Source organism: Cupressus sempervirens, chromosome 2 (genome assembly GCF_028749045.1).
Source record: "Cupressus sempervirens isolate cs-2001-9-10 chromosome 2, ASM2874904v1, whole genome shotgun sequence".
Classification (NCBI taxonomy): Eukaryota; Viridiplantae; Streptophyta; class Pinopsida; order Cupressales; family Cupressaceae; genus Cupressus; species Cupressus sempervirens.
Window position 1 is genome coordinate 333467440 of NC_143119.1, and position 20725 is coordinate 333488164.

Genomic DNA, 20725 nt, shown 5'->3' on the forward strand with positions numbered 1-20725 from the left:
TCCTTTCATGGACTCTTTTTGTGTGGGTCTTCTTCTTCTCGTGGGGTGCTCGCTTAGCATGGATGCTCTGCTTTGTTCTTGTCTTGCACTAGGGAGTTCCTCTCTTAGCTGCTTTCTACTACATGATTGTTTTGAAGTTTTGGACTAGCCAAAGAAACAACCCAATGCCCATAAATGGATGGAGTCCAACTACACATCTACACCCCTTGGACCACTGGAGCTACAATCATAATATTACCTAGAGTCGTATTTAATTTTAGGGCTCCTCCTGCACCCTGTACATAATTAATTTCACTTTCAATCTTTTTCAAAGATCATTTCACTTTGTTGATCTTCTGTGATGGCTAGCTAGATATTCCATGCTATCGACATATCCTCTTTAATGTTTTTGGACACACTCCAATGCTTTTTGCAGCATCCTTAAGGATTCCAGTGAAGTATTGTTGAAGAAGGTGATAGCTAATAGTTTTCTCAATTGTTCTATGCTTCTTCCCAACACTACCCTATAATGATTGTCGATGCAAGTCTTGTCCAATTTTTTCACCTCTATTGAACTGTGCATGCCCAATCAAGCCCTCGACAAAGGATAACTTGGGATCTAAATGAATTGCTTCAAAACCTATATCAAAAATATTGCCTGATGCAAAATCTTGCCATTCAATTTTTTTGCAGTGCTCATAATTATTTCCATTGCCATTCAGTATAACAATTATAGATCTCAAACTTCTACACATTAATTGTATGGTAGTAAACAATTTCTTCAACAAAAGTTGTTGTTCAGAAATATCACTAAAAGTAACTAGAAAATAAAACTCAAACACATAGTAATCACTTGCAATATAATTGCTTTGCAAACAAATAGCTAGGGTAGCAGTCAGGCCAAACATACGTGCATAATGAATAAGAGGGTATTCTATGATGTTGAAGCTCTTCAGATCACTAGAAAATTATGGATGTCTTAGAGAAAATACTTTTCCTGGAACACCCTGCCCTATCTAAAAATGGTGCTCAAAGCATGCATTTCTAAAAGGCAGGAAGCAGGCATCCCTGACAAAGCATGTCATCTCATGAGTTAACAACTATATTCCTTCTAAGCTCCTACTTGAACCCCAGGTCTTCTTAGTCTCACTCTTACTAAGATTATAATGCTTAGAAGGAACCCATGCCTATGCTAATGGTAGATTGTGAGTCTCACAAACTCTTTTTAAAACTTCTAGTATCTTAGCTAGAGAAACATGATGGTATGGATTATTTTCATGTTTTGACTCGAGAAATGAAGATGTAGCTGCAACTTACATGTTCATACCTTCACATTTATATTCAATCTGATGTCATAATAATTAACATATTATGAATTTTAAGTCTTATACTTGATGTATCTAGAACCTTCTCCTTGGATAAATCTATAAACAATACAAGATAGATAGGATGTTGAGGGAGCGGGGGGGCAGGTAAATTAGTATCCTCTAAAACTTTTCCTTTTACTCAATTAATCATTCCTTTGTTCTCATCATTACTTGGTAATATTAAGCACATAACAATTTTCTTGCAATTTAAAGTAAATCAACTAAATATAAACTCATGAAAACATAATGTACAATGAATTTTTTTGTATTGCACAAACCCTTGGTTAAAGGGAAAATTATAGTGGGGATAACACCCACAAATCCATCACTACTGTAATAAGACGTTTCCTTGTTAGGGCTACCATATTTGTCACTTCTAGTGACTTACTTGGTTATGAGTATACAATGAGATCTATAAGGATCTACCTTATATAAGGATTTAACAACTCTTGTCAAGTGTGTACTCGATTAATAAATTTACATACAAGACTATTAAGTCCACCTTTTTCAAGAATTTAAAAAACTACTATATTGGTTAAATAATAGAAGCAATGACCTATAGTAGTGACTTACTTTGCCTAATTAGATCCTTTTTTTCTTTGTAGTTATCTCTTGATCTTAGATTGGTTTTAACAAGTGAATTTCAACACACTTAAGCCATTTACTTAGATCATGTTAAACCAGTAATACATGTTGAGCACAACATGTAAATATTAGATCATGCTGAGTTGCAATGAGTGTTAGGTCACTCATGTGCCAAGTCACTCAAGTGCCAAGTAGATAGACCATGCCGAGTGATTCAGGATTCAAGTAAATAGTAGATGCCAAGTAATGCAGGTGTTGAGTCATAGTATATAGAATAGTTCATGCTGAGCATCAGAGACTTCATATATAGAGTGACACAATTTGGACATATTTTTTGAAATGGCACAAACAACTATATAAACCATTTCTGAGCTGACTTAAACATTGATTTCAATATTTTGGAGATAAGGATGAGTCTATATTTGGATTCCCTATGTAATTACATGTAACCTATCAAAAAATGGGAAGGATTAAGAGGCAAAATGGATGAATCTCAACCATAGATTCATACCTAACCCTAAGCCATGAAAGTCTTCTTAAGGAGGACAAAGCCCTAAACTATTTATGGGCAAGTGATCGAATTGAAGGAGTGGAGAAGATAGTTTATAGAGCTTTCAAGGTGACTTAGAAGTGAGAATGAATTGTAGAAACAGTTATAGAAGAATAGAGGATAGCTCAGCAAAGAATATAGCATTGAGACATCTGATCGTGAAGGATCAATAAGATTATTGTGTAGAGGTGATCTATTATCAGGCAAGCAAGTGCCAACCATAGGATCTATGCTAAGACATTTTAACAAGTGATTTAAGTTAAATATCTTAATAGATTTGTCCTAGCAAGTTGTATGAAATTCTTTAATAGGGTGCTTACTTAGTTGTAAGTTAAAGTCCTCTAACAAGGCACACTTCTAACATGGTTTTGAAATCCTCTAACAAGGTGAGACCTAAAAGTCTTTGTAAGCCTTTAATAGGGCAGACCTTTCACAGGGTAGATCATGTTTCATGGTCAAAACATTGTAACCTTCATTAGATATATTTTATTACTGTAGTAGTGAAGATTTGTGGGTGTCATCCCTACCCCAATTTTACCTTCTCACTTGGAGGGGTTTCTAGGTAATCATATTTGGTGTTATGTGTGTGAATGCTTACATGGTTATATATTTTAGATGCATATGCTTTAAATGTTATTTCAGCTTACTTATGCATGTAATGAATGAATAGTGAGAGTTTTATGGGTCGAAGGTTAAACTACTGATTCAACCCCCCCCCCCCCCCCATTTCTCTTAGAAGTTTATTCTTTCCACTAGTAATTCCAACAATTGGTATCAGAGCCTTGTTCTCTAAAAGAGAAGCTTTTCATCTTTGAGGAAAGATCTTGAAATGGAAGCCTACAAGTTGGGAAAAACTATTAAGAACCAGGAGATTGAAATACATCTCATACTACATCAATTGAATGAGGAAAGAGAGGAACTAAAGAAATCCTTGAAGAGAAGAAAAGAGATTTCTATTGTGGAGAATGACACACTATACAAAGAGATAGACACTACCAAGCTATTTGTAGATGGTGATTGCAATGAATTTGATGCAGCAGTTGTAGATCTAATGGAAAAGAATAGAGTCCAAGTTGAGGAAATTAGAAATATCAAGCTAGAACAAGAATCACAAGCTATACTACTATATGAGGTGACTAAACAAAAGAAGAAAGCCATTGACGATAAAGCCATGGTTGAATAAGAAAAAAAAAATTGGCCAATAGAATAGAAGAGAAGTCAATATAACTAACCAAGATTTCCAACATGCAACTAGATACTCTAAGTCAAATGATGAATGCCAACTATGAATTGAATGTCAAGGACATTGAGATAACTACATTGAAGTTTCAAATTGAACAATACAAAGTGACCTAAAGAGTGAAAAGGAATTTGCTGAAAAATTCAACAAGCAAAATGAAGTTATCAAATACTTTGAGCAATTATTGAGATCCCCTAGATCCAACAATGATACATCAAGATTGGGTTACACAAGCACTAAAGAAGGAGAATCATCCAAAGTTGCAAAAGAAAGGAACATCAAAGGTAAGAACTCCAAACATACTTATCATAATTGTGGTAAGAAAGGACATACTGCTAATGTCTACAAGAGAAAAAGTACAAATCAGAATGTAAAGCCTAAGAACATGACTCATTGTCATAAGTGCAACAAGAAAGGTCATCAGGCACATTAATGAGGAACTAGGACAAAGATTTGAAGGTTATTGCTACAAGTTTCAAAAGTAGGGACATTGAGCTTTTGAATGCATATCCAAATCCATGTGGTCATCAAACAAGCCAACAAAGGTAAGAAACAATGTGAACTCCTACAATTGGGATTATAATACAACATATAGCTATCATAATTGTTAAGAATGTGGACATGTTCCAAAGAATTGTATTAGGATGCATTTTAGTGGTAACTAAACCACATGTTTTAGTTGTTTGAAGACTTGTCACATTAGTAAATATTGTCCAACTAGGTCAAAGGCACCAAGTTTTGAATTTGATAAAGGTAAAGCAAAGGCAAATGTATAACACATCAAAGATGAGATGAACAAGACATGGAAGAAGAAATATTATTGCAACACATCAAATGGAGAAGGGATCACTTCACCCAATGGGTCAGGTGATCACACCTCATCAAACTAGGCAAACAAGAGGTATGTGGGATTGATATTTAAAGGTTATATCATGCATTAGTTCCAAAAGGAGATAGTACTAAAAAGACTAAATTATCATGAATAAAGATGCAAGATGTTGTTTGAAATTCAAGACAAATCTTTAAATTTTTCATGTTGTTGCCGAGTATAAAAAGTTTCCTATATGTGCTGAATAAAATGTTAGTTGATGCCAAGTTATCAAACTAGTTGATGTTGAGCTTGCAGTAGCTACCAAGTGGTAGAAATATCAATGGATGCTGAATGAACCTAAAATTGGTTATTACTGAGCTTACAACTATGTAAGCACTTAGCATTAAATGCAAGGTTTTTGAAGGGTATATGATTGATTTGAGCTGAATTTTCATCATTTTGAAATTGAGAAAGAGCGAGAAGAGCTAGTAGTGACCTCAAATTTGTCAAAAGCAATTACAGAAGATTTATGCAAAGATCCATCATTAGTTCAATAAATTTTCAAAGGTATTTATCACAAGCCAAGCTACACAATTTCAATTTTCAAAAACCCTAGTTTGACAAGATGACATCTAGTTCAAAAAATGTTGAAGGGAAAGAAGTTTTAAATGTTCAACTAGTCAATAATGAAGTAAAGAAACATATATTTAAGGTCATTCTTGACATTTCCTATAAACAAGATCCATCTAGCAGATTGTCAATGACCTCGCCAAATGTGATAATGGTGCAAGATGTGAGGAAATGCTACAACTACAAGATAGGAAGCATTGGTGACATGGAGATAAGAGTTGCGTATAATAGATTGTGTGAAAATGGTTTTGTAAAAGAAGAATTTAAAATTGTTGAGAAAAAGGGTTTGACACAAGCCCTAGATTTTCCAAATGTATTTAGGACTTAGTTGATAAGAATTGTGCTATGTTAAATTCATGATGGTTCCTTGTGGAAAGAAGGATGACCAATCAAAATAACTAAGAGAATAATTCATAGGTTAACTGGCTACCCAACCCTTGATCGGCCAAAGACACTTAGAAATGATTCAAAGGAAGTGATTGAGAAGAACACTAGAGTAGTCTGGAACAAGAGAGGTATGACTATAGATACCATCACTGATCCATTGCTAAACTTTTCTATAAGGGTAATCTCACATAAATTCTATCAATCTAGTAGATTGAATAGTTTAGCCTACATAGCTATGGATGTTGGTTATAAAATTGTAAAGAAAGATCATACATATGATATAGCAAAACTTTAGCTACAAAAAATTATGGAGAACCTTGGAGCTATAAGGAAAACCAAGAGTGCATAGTGTAAGTTTGGTTCTATGCTGGTTTGTATATTCTTTTATGTATAGAACACATTTCCCTCATTTGGTATTATAGGATGGAAGACAAATAGAACAATTGTAGTGCAAATTAATGATTACATTGAGAAATTAGGAGAAAAATTTGAAACTATAATGACTAGTTACTTTGAAGATTTTAAGAAGTCAATGAAGTAGAGACTAAAGATTCTAGTTTCCTTAGTGGAAAAACACTATAATGATGTATATTTTCTTGTTGATGTTGACTACATATTTGTGCAAGCTACCACACCAAGGGTAAGATGGTTGAGACCCTTATGTTATGAGGTAAATGTATATGATGCCTCAATAGCCATAATAGTCCTACTTGCAGAGGAAGTAGATAAGACTGCAAAAGTCTTTGGAAACTATCAAAGATTGCCATCGAATTGAAAACTACCTCCACTATCAAGAAGAAGGATAAGATAGTTAAGAAGCTAAAAGAAAAGTTTGGAGAAGGTGCAGAAGAGGAAGGGGAAGAAGAAGAAGAGGATGAAGAGGAAGACCAAGCACAAGCTCAAGAACCTCTAGCTCTAACTCAAGGCATGGGAGAAGATAAGGAAGAAGAGGAGACTACAAGTGTTGAGGAAGAAGAAGCCAAGGAAGCACCTACCACTATCAATTCAAAGAAGAGAAAGGAAATGGCACAACTAGCGGCAAAGGTAAAGAAAATTGTAAAACCTAGCTAGCCAAATCCTACTACACCTACTACCAGAGCTAGCACATGTGCTACTACCCAAAAGGCAAAATAAAATTCAAAGATGATAGAGAAAGGGGGATAGGAATAGAAAAGATAGAGAAGGAAATATGTGGCACAACCAGATTTTGATGAAGAGAGGATAGAATTAGATTGAAATAGCCAATTCAAAGTGGTAAGTCACAATCCTCTATTTGATCTTGAGAACTTATGTGACAATGTCAAGAGCAATGATGCTTTATCTAGTTTTAGACATATTGGCTTTGATAAACTAGGAAAAGAAGAGAAAAATGAAGTGGAAGAGGCATTATATGCCATGATGTCAAAGTTTAAGAACACTCCACTAGAATTTTCCAACTCAATACCAAATTTTTTATATGATATTGTTGAGCAAAAATGGCATTATTGTTTGAATTTGAAAAGACATATTAGGGAAACAACATTAGCCCAAGTAATGCCAGAGTTGACAAAGGGATGAATTGCTAAGGTTGTCAAGAGATATGCAATTAGGTTCACACCCAAATATAGAGCCTTTAGTATTCTCCAAAATAACATTGAGGATGTTGTGAAAAAGTAAACACAAATTTGGAAACTCATTTATGATTTGACCATTGTGAAGCAAGGAGAGGCTAACCCTTTAGAGGGTAAACATAATGATAAGGATGATGATAATGATAATGACAAGGAAGATGATGATAAAGAGAATACAGTTAGGAAAGGGACAAAGAACCAAAAGGATGATAAGACAACAATTGAGTAGCAACAAGATAAATAAAGTGTGCAGGACACACAAGTGTCAAGCACTAGCCCTCCCATGACACAACCAAAACCATTGAAACTATAATGGTTAAGGATGTTTTTGATGCATCCACTTACTACAGAAGATCTAAAGAAGATATTAGATTAGTCCACACTCTAAGCTAAACTTTGTGGAAATCTAGTTTTGGTTAGTGTAGAAGAATTGCAGAAGGTAGTGACTAAAGTCACAAGGGAGAAGGTGAATCCACAAGAACCACCTTCAATCATCTCTTTAGTTACTCATGCACAACCATTGGTTCAAACAAAAGAAGACACATCTACCAAGGTTGATACGAGTGTTAAAATTGATACAATTGAGAAGAAGATAGAAGAGAAAGACACTACTATAGGTCAACAATAGGAAATAGGACAAATAGATTCATCTATACCTACAACATAGGAACAAGGTTCTAACCAAGTCATAGTGATAGACCAGGGCAAACCTAAAGTGATAGAACATAAATGTCAAAAAGGGGAAGATAGATAATGACAAAAGTGGGAGATAAAGACAAAGGGGGAGATAGAGAATATAGAGGAGATATAAGATGAGAAAAATAATATGGGAGATGTATGAACAAAAGAGTAATAAATAAGAAAGAGGGAGCATAGTAGCATAATTATATCATTGGGATGATATATATTTTTGAGAAAAAGAAAACAAGGAGAGATATCAGCTAAGAGAGAGCATATCAGATGAAAGAGTATCAGATGCGTCACATTGAAGTCAAAGGGAGCAAAAATTTAGGATACAAATTAGACACATCAACTCAGGGAGGAGTTATCAAATTTTGAAGTATACAAGCTACTGAAAAAATTTGAAATTTTGAAGTTTTGTATATGTATTGATTCATGGATATGTTATGCTCAAGGGATTAAGGTTGATCATGAATATTCAAGTATTTTTGACACTCATGTCAAAGTAGGAGATTGTTGATCTCATATTGGTTTTGACAAGTGAGTGTCAACACACTTAAGCCAGTTACTTAGTTTATGCCGAACTAGTAATACATGTCAAGCACATGTAAATAATAGACCATGCCAAGTTGCAATGAAAACCGAGTCACAAAGGTGCCAAGCAAATAGACCATGCCAAGTGATTTAGGAGTCGAGTAAATAGTGGATGTCAAGTAATGTAGGTGTTGAGTCACAATACATAGAATAGTGCATGCCGAGAATCAGAGACTTCATATGCCGAGTGATACAATTTTGACATATTTGTTTGTAATGGCACAAAAAACTATGTAAACCATTTTTGTGCTAACTTAAAGATAGATTTCAGTATTTTGGAGATAAGGACAAATCTATATTTAGATTCCCTATACAATTACACGCAACCTATCAAAAAATAGGAAGGATTAAGCAGCAAAATGGATGAATCTCAATCGTAGATTCATACCTAACCCTAAGCCACCAAAGTCTTCTTAAGGAGGACAAAGCCATAAACTCTTTATGGGTGAGTGATCAAATTGAAGGAGCAAACAAGATCATTTTCAGAGCATTCAAGGTGAGTTAGAAGTGAGAATGAATTGCAGAATTAGTTAGATAAGAATAGAGGTTAGAGAAAAGAATACAACATTGAGACATTTGATTGTGAAGGACCAATCATATTATTGTGTTAAGGTGGTCTATTCTCATGAAAGCAAGTACCAGCTGCAAGATCTATGCTAAGATATTTTAATAGGTGATTTTCATCAAATCTCTTAACAAAGTAGTCCTATTAGGCTATATGAAATCCTTTAATAGAGTGCTTACTTAGTTGTAAGTTGAAGTCCTCTAACAAGGCACACTTCTAACAAGGTGAGACCTAATGGTCTTTGCAAGCCTTTAATAGGGTAGACCTTTCATAGGGTAGATCATGTTTCATGGTCAAAATATTGTAACCTTCATTGGATACACCTTATTACTACAGTAATGAAGATTTGTGGGTGTCATCCCTACCCTAGTTTTACCTTCTCACTTGGAGGGGTTTCTGGGTAATCATATCTAGTGTTATGTGTCTGAATGCTTTCATGGTTATATGTTTTAGATGCATATGCTTTACATGTTATTTCAACTTACATATGCATGTAATGAATAAATGGTGAAAGTTTAATGGGTCCAAGGTTAAACAACCGATTCACTCCCCCCTCCTCTCAAAAGTTTACTCTTTCCACTTGTATTATGTATTATTCTCGACTCAGTGCATATAGAATTACTTGATATGTCTTGTATCTTGACTTAGACTTGGTATATAAAGTATCACTAAGGTTCCACTAGAGCTCAGGTACAACTTTAGAAGTCTTCCATTTTCTCCCTTGTTGCTCGGGAAATATAATGGCTCAGTTATTATGTGGATTTTGACACTAATAGGCAATATAATACACCAATTATCCTCCTTTGACATTGGTGTGAAAAACAATATATATAGAAATAACTTGTCCTTCATTAAAAACTCTCCCCCTATACATATACTTCCTCTCAGCAGTATAGCTTGTTTTTATAAATCTTTTTCAAAAAATATTTTGTTTGATGTATACTTAGAATATCTCCTTATAGCTCTGAAATACATACAAAAATGTATATAGACAGAGAAGAAAAAATATATTATTCTCTCTTTTTCTTTTCTTGGTTCTTCCTAGCCACATGAGGTAACTTTATGTACAATGGCACTTTTGGGTTGGCTTTTTTTAATGCTCTTTTATTTTTCCTTTTATCTGTTGTTTTAAATTGATCACTTTAAAATATATATAGAACTAGCTAAAGAAAATTTGACTAATTTTCCACCCAATGAAGGGAAAATAATTTTTCTTTTTTTTGAAATGACTTGGAGATAAGATAATATCATAGGAAAAGCAATCTCTTAAAATAGATCTGACAAAAAATTCCAATGCAAAGGGAGTTTAATATTGCACAATTTGGGAAAAGTAACTCTATATTCACATCATGTTCCTCTTGTTGTATTGGAAAATTTTTAAATTCTCAAGAATTGTCGCTAGAAATAAACTAGTACAAGCATGAGAAAAATACAAGAGAATTCTATGATTTAGATAATGGGTTTCTTTGAACAACTCCCTAGCAGAGTCACCATTTTGTTGGTGTTTTAAAGCTACAAGTTTAAAACAATACCAAGATGCAAAATAATAGTGAATGCCTAGGGGTTAGCTACATCCCATATTCAAAAAAAAACTTTATTCAAATTTGGACCAACATAAAAAAGGACAAGGGCTTTCTACTCATTAGGCTCTGCAAGGCCAAGGCATGTACACATAGGGAATTTATCACTCATTTGCTAGTCTTACTTACACAGTATTCATGTCTTATAGTAGAAAATGCTCTATAATCTTCTTGACATTGTAATCAACTATTTGTTTTAGAGAAGTTAACTATAAACTCAAAACGAGCTATTACAATAACTGAATGACCAACATGAAATTCTCTATTACAAACTTAAGAAAAATGATTTTTATTTAAGTGTGTATTATGCAACGAAATGAAAGCTTCAATTTGCATCTCAACTAATTACTAGTGGCTTATCCATTGCTACATATAGTCATGCTAGTAAATCTTGACCTATTTAATTGACTTGCAATCAAATTTATCAACTGTTAACCCTAAATGTTATTCTTATGATATCCCTCCCAAATATTTAGATACCCTATCAATTCATAACAAAATTTACTTAATTGTTTGAATTAAAAGAAATAGTGAATTGACATACAACCTATCCCTATTTCATTAAATTGAAATGAACTTTTCTCACTCAACCTCAAAGTAACAAACACATGAAATGGAGACAGAATTCAAAGACACTAATATTCAAAACTTTCTCTAGTATTAATTTTCTTGAGAACAATACATTTCTGATAAAAGACTACTTGACAAATTTTTCATTCAATATCCATTAAGTTATTAAAATATAAAAATTGAAATAACATATGACTGACATAAGAAAATGAACTAACTACAAATAGCCTAAGCACTTAAAATAAAATAGAATTCAGACCTCAACTGGACATCTTGGGAATCCTTTTATAGACAAGGATTACAACAAGCTTCATATGGGAGGAAACTTGTCAAAATTTGATTCAAAATAAAATATAAATATATTTTTTATCTTGAACATTCCTTGTACTTGGACAGGATGGGGAGGTAGTTCTAAAACTGGCAGGTGGCCACTTTTCTTCAAGTCTCTCTAGGCTAAGCATGCGTATACTTTAACAACCTATCATTGTCATTGGCCTTTTTTTATTTTGTCTCTTCTACCTTTTTAGTTTTGATCTTAACTACTTAATCACTATCCCCTAATGGTAAGGCCTTTATGCCAGCTATGACCTCCTAAATTTCAATGTCAATTTCAACATCTATCCAAGTGGAATCTTTGATCATGTTAAACTCCTCAAGGCATTTATTTCATTTAGCATCTATAATTTCCTTGACCTTAGTGTTTGCCTTACCTATTTTTTATTCCAACTTGTATAAAACATAAAGCAAATCATAAACTACCACAATATTTGTCTCACTATTAAAATATGCCAAAAACCTAGCATGATTTTGAATGTCATCAAAAGTGGATGACCATTATTGCCACTCCTTTACTCCTCCATTTTCATCCAAAAGAATGGGCACAAAATTTGGAGTTCATGTAGCAATTATTTTCATCTTATTTTGAATTAATTGAAACTTCCCTACAAAGAAACCATTAAACTCCTTTACCTTGTAAATTAATTTTTTTATAGAAATAATTACCCCTTTTGGTAAATCCTTTTTTATATGTCAACATGGGCACAAGGTTTTCAAAAAATTGCATGTATGGGCCCCATGTTGTGAATAAGGGAGACAATAAGGAGATTTCCTCATAACATTGATACTTAGGCCCCTACAAAACAATATAGTTGTTATGTACATTTTGTGAAGCATATTTCAAATAATTTATCCTATGAATTAGCAAACTTTTTATAGTTTTGATTTCTATCTCTTTGCTTGGTTCTAACTCTTCCTCATCAGTATCTATAGTTGGCCTATCACATCCCCTACCTCAAGCACATAATCCTCTATGTGTATACCCTTGTCTTCAATTTCAGTGGCAGGCCTGGTAGTATTTTTCAATGTTACTATTGTTGAAAACAATTGATTAATTATGCATTGTCTTTGATGTTACAAAAAATGTCATATCATTGCTAGTTAGTGTATGTCAAGCTTACTCGATCATTGAAGATAGTTTCTTATTCCTTCTGAGCATTCCAAAGTTTTCCAAGTTCAGAAGACAATGTCTACCCAATTCTCTCAAGCAACAAAGAGAAGTTTGTAGAAGTTGAGGGTGTTAACTGAGCTCACTCAATTAATGAAGGAAAAGTTGGATGGAATTGGTATTAACTAAGCTCACTTGGTTACCAAATGAACTTTGTGAATATGAACTATAAACTGAGCTCACTTGGTTAACACAGGAAAATCATTTTAAGTTAGTGTCTACCAAGTAGGATTGGCTAACAAAGGATTTTCTTGTTCTATCATATTGAGTACAATTGATTTGTTTGCTAGTTCTAGCCAACTAAGGAGATGAATATTAAGTATTCTAAGTTGTATTCTAGTCAACTTGACATTTTGTAAGATATAAATATAAGGTCAAGTTGAGGATTGAATATGTGGAACATAACAGAAGATTTGAAGATGCTTAGAGGAAGTGAATTAGAAGGATAAGTAGAATATCCTTGTTGAGTTGCAAAGATACATTCAATTAGGAAGGATCAAGTATAAAAGCCAAAATTGAGATATGTAATTAGCAATTCAGTTGCATCATAAATTAGGTCATCTCATTGTTACTCTTTAACCATTGTAGCAGTGATTTAAATCTCTTAGCAGAGTTGGCATTTCTATTTAAAGTGTCTAAATACCTCTAAAAAGGCCATTCCTAATAGGGTCACACCTAACAGTGTGTTTTGTAACTTTTAACAGGCTTGGCTACTAACATGGCTCACTTTAGAAGAGTGAAAATCATTAACTAGTTGCAATTGGTGATTTATCCAAAATTGGGTTTCCACATTAAATCTTGGTGTCAATTGTGTTGATGTAATTCCTTTTATGTGTATGCAACTAAGTTAAGTAAGATTAATCATAGATAATATCTTAAATTTTTCATGCTAAGCAGTTATCAAGTTATTACAGTGCTTGTCGAGTTATAACATTTACTAGTGTAAACCAAGTGTCTATGTGTTTTCTGGGTAATAGCAAAATTCAGTTTAATTAGATTTTATATTTTGATTTTTATTGAAATCAAGAGATTTGGGATTTACTTTTGTAGTAACTGATTCACCCCTCACCTCTCAATTAATCCTCTTATATTTCCAACAATTGGTATTAGACTTTCTTGGTGCTTGCAGAAAAGGTTTCAAGGACCTAAGCTAAAGATTAGAATGTCTTACAAAAGAGAGATTCCCAAGTTCAATAGAGATAAATTTGCAACATGGAAAGACCTTATGAAGTTTCATCTAGAAACCATTAGTGATTCAAGTTTGAAATAATTAAGCACTTCTTACATAGCTCCTACTAGTACAATGATTATAGAAGAAATTGTTGAAAAGAAAAACCATAATTGTCATGCCCAAAATGCAAGGGCAGAAACACATGAATAATTTTTTTTTTGTAATTAAAATTAAATTTGCAAATTTTGATATGTTCATTTTCACAAGTTAAGGCACATGTATAATGTAGAGCAGAACAGGTTCTCCTATCAGTGCCCAGTACATTTCCATTTAATTTTAAAATTGATGAACATGCATAGATCGTTAAATCTGAACATTTGTTGCTACATTGATTTATTCAAATTTAACCAATTCAAATTTAATTAATTAAAAGATCTAACACGTTATCACTTTTATTTACTTTTTAAAATATTAATGAACACTACATTCACATCATTCAAAGAACGTTAAATCAAAAAAACATCAATTAAGCCAAAATATTAAATAACAATATAATTGGTTCATTCGAATAATTATTTTCAAAAATATAAAAATCAACTAACTACTATTGCTTTAAACAGTGACAAAAAAAAAAAAAAACACTAGCATTATCTACAAATTGAATATTTTATACAAACTAACAATTTCTAACTCAAAAACTCTTTACTAATCTATAAATACTTTAATAAAATTAAATTAATACTAACTACAATTTTAAAACAATATAATCACTAACATTTGGATAAACTATTTAACTAATCTCTACTACTTACTTTGATTAATACTAATTTAAATATTTGAAGTATAACTAAAATATCAAAACATAACTTAATATATGTACTTCAATTAGAGACAATAAAATCATATGACAATAGAATATATGGAACTTAAATTATATCAACTTTATTACAAGGAGAAAAAAAAAAAAAATTAAACTAATTAATATTTAAACTATACTTTAAATTCTATACTTATACACATCTACAAATAGAATCAACAATACCAACATTAAGTATACTAATATTTAAAAACATATTAATTAAATAACTTAAAATTTACAACTAACTAAAACTCTACTAATGCCAAATTCTAAATCAACAACTAACTATATTTAACTAATACTTAAACAATAAAATTTTAATGTCAACATATACTAATTTATTTGTATTTAAAAGCATATAAATAAATCTCTTACACATAAATACTTAACCCTAACCAACTAACCTAAACCATACTAACCCAAACCTTTTATAATCCTAACACATAAAAGATGCTAATTTTTTTTTAAGAAGATAACTTAATACATACAAACTAAAGCTAATTACTATCTTAACTACTAACTTAATTACTAACCCACCTTAACTATACTACCTACCCTCTTTATCCCACCCTCCTAACTTAACCATGCCTCATGACATGGCGCCCAACCCCCTTCACACAAATTTTCCCCACGTGCTTCCCAAACACTTAAATACTACCCCACGTTGGGCTTTCTATCCAAGGAGGGCTTAAGCAATACGCCAACCAAGGATGACAGTGTGTTAATGGAGTGAAGTCCTTTCAAAGGGCCAAGCTTAATTTTTTTGACTAAGATAATATTAAAACTCCATCCTTTACCCACTTACAAACTGATGCCAGAGAATGTACAGACAAGAATTTATGACAAGGAGGGAGTCGAAGGTAATAATAACATGTCTACTAAGGGAGTGTATGCCTAGTAAGGAGGCAAAAGGTTTTTTTTTTTGAAAAGAGTTTGGACAAAAAGAAAAAAAAAAACCTACAATCAAATTTGCCCCAAATCTCCTTTGCTAGGGAAAAAGTTATGTCAACACACATTGGGGCACATGCTACTCTTAAATGTAGATCCTTTGAGCCTTTTATCAACACCTAAAATGGGGAAGGGAGTTATGAGGAAAAGTTAAGTAATTGGGGACTTGGGATATTTAGATCATATAGGATATAGTTTAACATATATGTTTTCTTTTTTCTCTTTTATTTATATATTTAAAATTAGAATATTTAATAAGTTCAAAAAGATATTTGAGAGAATCTTTAAGATTCTTTGTTTCAAAAGAGGAGATTAAATTTTCTCCATACAAACTCTAGAGAGTGTTTTTGCTTCTGGGGTTTTTTTTTTTTTCAAAACCATCTTTTTTCTAAGTGTTAAATTTACTAATGCAAATTCATCTTTGACAAGGGGATGTATATACTTTTTTTTTTTTCTAATTAAATTTAAGCCAACCACATCTTATAACTCAAGGCAATATTACTGATTTTCTCTCTAATGTTGATTATATTCATCGAGTTCAAATATTGTGTTTTAACCAAAAACATAGGATTACTTTGCTTCCTAAGGATTAGGACAATACAATGAAGTCCAAAACAAACATCGAATTTTCTTTAACCTTCTTTGAATCTTAAATTGTATAACGGTATATCATCATTCTATCAAATTAATCTAAATCAAATGAATATGATTACCAAACATAAGAATGCCGTAGTAAGGTAAAAATGACATCACATCTAATATCAAGTAAACATATGCAAAACTGAAATATGAACTAGTAAGAAAACCTGATATCTTTGCCAAATACATCAAATTTTAAATATATTTTTACATAATGTTACAATTCAATTGAATTCTCTTCTAGGTCTTTCACAAGAAGTCTTCTCCAATATATTCAATGCACCAAGGGAACCATGGGAGAGACAAGAACCAACACAGACGTAAAACAACATAATATAATGAACAATTCAAGCATGCATTCCCAACCTAATTTTGCACAATAGGTTCAATATTGAACCAAAAATAGGGGGAGGTGGATTTTCTCAATAGGAGATGTCAATCACCATACCATAACATAGCCTTTTTGGACCTAAAATTCAAGAACCTGTGTTCTTCTACAAATGCCCTTTTGGGGCCAATATAACAAGGGTATTCATTCCTTCCCTTCTTCAAGAATTCAAATTTTCATACAAGGTATGGGATGACAAGTAGGCGCCCATACACCCTACCCTCTTTCCCTCCTCTCACCATGAGAGGAGACTCTACACTATTGAGGTGCAACTAAAGCCCTTCCCCCATACATGGCCACTTCTTCCCTATCCAAGGGTGAGTGATGCCAAAACAATCCTCAAAAACAAAACATCAAGGCAAGCATAAGAATACATTAAGAAACAAGTTAAGATCCCTCCAAATCAACCCCAACACCCAAGCTAGCAATACAAAGAACAACACAATGCCTTATGCATGATTCAAGCATGAACAACATGAAGAAACAATTCAAAAGAGTGAAGAACTCCTACCTTCACAAAAAGTTATGGCAAAATGGTAAGTTGAGAAGAGCTTTTTCTTTTCTTCCTTCAATCTTCAAACTTTCTCCAAAACTAGAGATTGGGTAACAACCCAAAAAAATTTTCAAAATGAATCTAAATATGATCCTAACTCAACTAGGCTTTGGGTAACCCCAAGGTGGAGTTTGAGTCACCTACTCATGAGAGAGACAATCAATTTTCGCAATCAACCAAAATTAGGGTTTTTGAGTGACCCTAAAAGTTAACCTAAGAGGCTAGGGGGGTGGAAAGTACTCCCAACCCATACCCTTACCCCTAGGTTACTTAAATTTAATGTTTTTAGGCATTAAAGACATAATAGAGACCACAAAAGCTAGAAAAATTCTAAGACTATATAACAACCTTCAAAGAAAAACAATGCAATTTAGCACAAATAGCAAGGGGTTCAATTTTGTCTTTCCATTAAGTTTCTCGATTAAATATCCTACACACTAATTGCACACATCAGTAGTTCAAGAAATCACATGAATATATGTAAATTACATATCAGGAAGATCATGTAAATTTAAAACATCCATCTTTCTAATAATCAATTATTTATCTCATTCTACTCATATTTAATCATCTAAATCACATAATCCATATAGCATAACCTAATCATCATAACAACACCAATTGAAGAATATTGAACTATCTGAAGCATAAAACTTAATCATCGAGGTATCAAATCAACACCCTTATCTTTAGGTAAAAATGCTTCGTATCATCATTAGTGAAATTTTAGTGTTTTAACAACCGAGATAATGTAGTAGCCCTTGAATCACTAAGTATTAAAACATGGATATATCAACTACTCTAAATTTCATTAGGACATTCACAATATAAGCATTACTTCAAATCCATTTCAATTCTCCTATAAAAGTTTTAATAGTGAATTCAAATTTTATAATTACATATGAGGAGGGTCCTTACAATAATATTATGATGATTGACATAGCATCAGTCCTAAACTATGTTGAATTTGATGAAGTCAAAGGATGTGCTACTGCTCATGAAATGTGGACCAAACTAAAGGATATCTATGGAGGTGATGATAATGTAAAAAGAGCCAAGGTAGAAAGCTTGAGAGGCTATTTTGATTAGATGAAAATGAGAGAGGGTGAAAAAATTGCAAAATATGTTGAAAGAATCAAAGTCAGTGTCAGTCCTATGAAAGCCTTTGGAGGGAAAAAGGAAGATGTAAAAGTGGTAAGGAAGGTACCCAAAACCCTTCTTCCTATCTATGCAATTAGAGTGTCTGCTATTAAAGAGATGAGATGTGATCCAAATAACAAGATAAACTTGGATGCTCTAGTGGCAAGATTGATAGCATTAAACTAGATAACTATCATAATTATACTCCTAGTTCTAGCAACCTAGGTTCTACATTTGAAGCCAAGGTATCACTCAAGAAGAATGATAAAAGATCTAAAAGGAAACAATTTGCAAGTGAAGAAGAAGATAGTTTTGATGGTAATGTTAAATCCATAGAAGCATTTCTTGCAAGAAGGTATCCCAAAGGAAAAGGAAAGTATGTAAGGTAAAATTCCTTTAATCTATTTCTCTTGTGAAGAAGTTGGACACATTGTTGTAAAATGTCCAAACAAAGAAGACAAAGATGAAAAGAAGTACAACAAGTACAAAGGCAAGAAGGATTTCAAGAACTACAAAGACTACAAAGACAAAGGTAAGAAATCTTGCTTTATGGCTAAGGATTTAGATAGTATATATTGCTATAAAAGATTAATATGATGATGAAGGAAATAAAATGGCACTTATCTCTCATTTTAGCAAAAATGATACATGGATCATTGATAGTGGTTTCTCATGTCATATGACCGGTGATAAAATAAAATTTAAACATATGGAACATTATGATGGTGGTAGTGTGAGATTTGGAAACAATGAACTTTGTTGCATAAAGGAAAAAGGTTTTATTTCACTAACCAATGAACTTAGATGTGATAATTATTATTGGGTTGAAGGACTAAAGCATAATCTACTAAGTGTGGCACAGTTGAATAATATTGGATTCAAGGTAGAATTCATGAATGGGAAGGCCAAGCTATTGGATGGAAAAGGAAATCTAGTTGGGTTTGGCAAACAAACAAAAGGTAATTTATTCTACCTAGATCTTAGTGAAAGTTCATGTTTTATTACTCAAGTAGAAGAAATCTAGTTGTGCCATTAAATATTATTCCATGTGAACTTTGATAACCTAATCAAGATAAGCAAGAAGAAAAGAGTAAGAGGTATTCCTAGTTTGAGGAAACTTGATATGAGCTTATGCAAAAATTGTCAAACTAGTAAAATGGGAAAGACAAGTTTTAGAAGCAAGGACTATCATTCTAAAGAATTCTTGGAGCTAGTTCATACAGACTTATGTGGAGCTATTGGAACTGAGAGTTATAATAGAGATAGGTACTTTATTCTTTTTGTTGATGATTATTCTAGAATAATGACTGTAATGTATCTAAAAGAAAAGTCTAAAGCATTTCAAAAATTTAAGTAGTATCTAGCAAGAGTAGAAAAAGAAACTATAAAGAAGTTGAAATGTTTGAGATCAGATAGAGGTGGTGAATTCAATTCCTATGAGTTCAATGAATTCTACATTGAATGAGGAATTAAGAGACAGGTATTAGCCCCTGGTACACCATAGCAGAATGGTATAGCTGAAAGAAGGAATCAATCCATCATGGATTGTGCAAGAACCTTGATGATAGAAAAGAATGTTGCAATCAAATACTAGAAGGAAGCAATCAGTACTACAATGCATACCTTGAACATAGCGCAATTAAAGAAAGACCCAAATCAAGCTCCTTATGAATTATGGTATGTTTACAAACCTAATGTAAGCTACTTGAAAGTATTTGGTAGAAAAGGTTATATCTTGAAAGAATCTATGAAAGGTAAATATGATGTCAAAGATGATGAAGGTATATTCCTAGGATACTCCTATAGAAGTAAAGCATACAAATGTTTAAATTTATTCACTCATAAAATCATAGAAAGTGCACATGTGAGAATTGACAAGTTTATTAAAAAGAGTGAAGAGGAAAGTAGAAAAAAACCTGAGGATTATAGAAGGTTTGTTTACTATGAACCTAATACATTTCCATATCTATTTGAAAGTCAAGAGGCCTCACCTCCCAAGTTACAAGTAGTGTGACCTAAGTTACAGTCTGAAGGACTCGAGTCATAGTCAAAAGATACCAAGCTATTACCAGAGCAAACCAAGTCTGATGGGGACTCGAGTCACTAACAGTGGGACTCAAGCTTAATGTAGAAGACCATGAATAGGTTAGTGGAACAAATTTCAAATCCAAAATACCTATGTTAGAAAGATATGTCAGAAGGCATCATACACCTGATCAAATCAAATGGAACAATGACAAGAAACAAATTGAAAGGTACATATTTTCTTGCTGAATTTTAACCTATAAATGTTAAAGATGTTTTGGATAATGAAATTTGGATTGAGGTTATGAATGAAGAAATATAAAAGATAGAGAGGAATAATACTTGGACT

The 20725-nt window shown here is 32.7% G+C and overlaps 1 protein-coding gene and 1 pseudogene across 1 annotated transcript in view; one reads left to right on the plus strand and one right to left on the minus strand.

Moving 5' to 3' along the window:
* Positions 1-20725, plus strand: part of LOC149572469 (bifunctional pinoresinol-lariciresinol reductase 1) — a 194610-nt gene that overhangs the window by 83095 nt on the left and 90790 nt on the right. The window lies entirely within an intron of this gene.
* Positions 105-20725, minus strand: part of LOC149572470 (protein NLP9-like) — a 29020-nt pseudogene continuing 8399 nt past the window's right edge.